The sequence below is a fragment of the Oryctolagus cuniculus genome, chromosome 1 (assembly GCF_051225735.1).
Source record: "Oryctolagus cuniculus isolate XC-2025 breed Fujian yellow rabbit chromosome 1, ASM5122573v1, whole genome shotgun sequence".
Classification (NCBI taxonomy): domain Eukaryota; kingdom Metazoa; phylum Chordata; class Mammalia; order Lagomorpha; family Leporidae; genus Oryctolagus; species Oryctolagus cuniculus.
In genome coordinates this window covers 199,730,812-199,734,119 of record NC_142867.1, presented here as the reverse complement: position 1 = coordinate 199,734,119, position 3,308 = coordinate 199,730,812, and positions in this window count along the sequence as shown.

The following is a 3,308-nucleotide window of genomic DNA, read 5'->3' as shown; positions in this document are numbered from 1 at the left end:
CCTGGTTCTTGTGTCTGTTAACCCTCTCCTTGCTGCATATGTCCAGGTGTTGCTTCTTTTATCTTAATTCACCAGGATGCAATAAAAATCCCAAGTCTTCCACCATCCTGCCATCAGATCTGCCACCCAGCCTGACCAGCTTCTGCATACGTGACCACACGCGCGCGCACACACACACACACACACACACCAGGGGTTACGCTTCTGGAAGCCCCACCTCCAGCCTCTGCTGTCACCTTGGCTTCCTCCCCCGGAAGTCTGATCACCTAAAGCATGTTCCACAAGGTGAAAGCCTTGACTAATCCAGTTTCCTATGAGTCAGGGATATCAGCTGTTAATATCGACCTACTTTCTATGGCGAAAAAAATACATTTTACTTTAGGAATGAAATATACGGCCTCATCTATGCCTGAGTTCATCAATCAGCTAGGCGGTCTTGTGTTGTTCCTTTCATCAGCTCTGACAAAGCGATATGGAATTAGACACCCTGCGAACTGTTTCTCTGCTCTAATGTGGGAGCTGCGCTTCACTAGAGGGGATAAAAGAATCCACTGTCATTTCTGTTCTTATCATACTCATTTTTGGCAGAGAATTTATTCACTCCCCACTGTATAGTTATTTATGTGCTGCAGCCTCACATTTTTGCATTCCCCAGAGAACGCACCATTAAAACTCTTAATGTGACACCTCATATTTTTAGTAGACTAGAAAATAGTTACAATTTTAATTTAAATTGAAATGACTATGTAATAGCTGGACAAATCAGCTTGAGATCCCCAGAGTTCTTAATTGTAATTCTCCATTGTTTTCTATGCATAAATTTCTTTTCCGAAGTGCTCATTCTGAAATACTCCCTCATTTCTTTCAGCTGTCCCAGGCTCATTCCGAACTCACTTATTTAATAATTTTCTATGGTTAACAACTTCATGATTAAACTTTAATGTTAAATATAAATGGTTGAAATAATAGGCTTATTAGAGTGTTTAGAAAAGAAAGCAGATTCCACAATTTAAAGAATCGTGAACTTCAGTATCCAATAAGAGAAAAGGAGAGACATTCAATCTGGCTAAGACGAAACAGACTTTGATGATTTAAATGCACATATTATTTATTATTCAAGAACACGTGCTAGAGAGCTATGCAGTAGAAGCAGAGAGCGAGCTCTCTGGAGGGAGAGGGAGAGGGGGAGGGGAAGGGGAATGGAAGGGCGAGAGGGAGGGGGAGGGGGAGAGGAAGAGGGCAGTCAGTCTTCCATCCATTGGTTCACTCCCTAATCCGAAGCCAGGAGCCTGGAGCTTCTTCCGGGTCTCCCATGTGGGTGCAGGGTCCCAAGGACTTGGGCCATCTTCTACTGCTTTCTCAGGCCATAGCAGAGAGCTGGATCAGAAGTGGAGCTGCCAGGACTTGAACTGACGCCCATATGAAATGCCAACATTTCAGGCAGCAGCTTTACCAGCTACACCACAGCACTGGCCCAATCTTGATTTTCAAAATCAAATGATTTATTAGCCAAGACCAGGCTAAGAGAAGAATCAGAAGGGACCTTAGAGGCACGAGGGAAGGAATTGTCTCACTAGCCCTCAGCCAGTCTCTTTGTGGGCCCCACAACCGACACAAGGGCCTGGACGTGCAGTCAGCTCCCGTGCGCTCCTGGGCTCCTGTTCCCTGCCCCACTGAGTGGGGGCGTCAGGGCATCTGGTTCTTAGCATAAAAACAAAGCAAAAAAAAAAAAAAACCCACCTGGGGACTCAGATCAGATTTGATTCTAACCCTGCTTGGCTGCAAAAATGTCTTCAAGAGAAAACTAGGGAAGGCATCTCAGAGAGGACTTGCAGGCTCTGTGCAGCTCCCCTGGACACTGGTGGAAGTGAGAACCTCATTCTTCCCCTCCATGCCACTCCCCAGATCACACACACACACACACACACACACACACACACACTTACATGTATGCACACATACACGCACACGCACACACTTACATGCATGCACACATACACGCATGCACACACATACATGCACACGCACACATGCATACTGAAGACTGACGGCAGAGCTCTCCCGCTATTTAGTGAAGGACATCAGAAGCACCTAGGAAAGAGCCTTGGACAGGTCCCAGGCAATCTGGTGACTAACACCGACCCTGCCACGGACTGGCCATGTGACCTGGGTCAAGTCCACTTCCCACACTAGGCCTCAGGTTCCTCAACAGCTGAATGAGAAGTCAGGCCCAAGGGCATGGCACCTCCCATCCCTTAGCTCCATCTTGTGTCCTGTCTTCTCTAGGCAAGGCTGTGCTGGGCATGGGTGTCAGAGTGGGTGACAAACTCACCGGGGCCCAGCATCTGCGGGAGACAAACGACATAGACTGAGCAAGCTGAGCAAGAGGGGTTTCCAGCGTGGCCATGTGAGCGGGTGCTCATGTCACTGTCCGAAATGGATAGAGTGGCCATTTCACGTCCCTTGTAGACCAGGAAACTTTGAAGTAAAAGAGGCGGGTTATCAATTGTTACGCTGGGGGGCTGGCGCTGTGGCACAGTAGGTTAACCCTCCACCTGCGGTGCCAGCATCCCATATGAGCACTGATTCTAGTCCCGGCTGTTTCACTTCCCATTCAGCTCTCTGCTGTGGCCTGGGAAAGCAGTGGAAGATGGCTCAAGTGCTTGGGCCCATGTACCCACATGGGAGACCTGGAAGATGCTCCTGGCTCCTGGCTCCTGGCTCCTGGCTTTGGATTGGCACAGCTCCGGCTGTTGCGGCCTTTTGGGGCGTGAACCAGTAAATGGAAGACCTTTCTCTCTGTCCCTCCCTCTCACTGTCTGTAATTATACCTTTCAAATAAGTAAATAAATAAATAAGTTATAAATTAGTCTTCCACTAAGACTGTCCCAGGCAACCTGCATGTATGGTCATCCTACAGATGGGGCCTGGGGCAGATAACATCTGGGGCATAATAAATTTCAGTCTAGAAATACTGCCTGTCACGTGTCTGTGGAACACCCAACTGGAGCTGCACAGTGGCAAGGTAGGCAAAGGGGCTTGGAACTAAGGAAAGACACAGAGCTAGGAGCCATCAAGAGTCATAGGACGTCTAGATCATCCAGAGAATGAGAACAGGGGCTGGCATGATGGCACAGCAGATAAAGCCACTGCATTGAAGCTCGCATCCCATATGGGTGCTGGCTCAAGTCCCGGTTGCACCACTTTGATCCAGTTCCCTGATAATGCACCTGGGAAAGCAGCAGAGGAGGCCCAAGTGCTTGGGCCCCTGCACCTGCATGAGAGACCTGGAAAAAGCTCCTGATTCC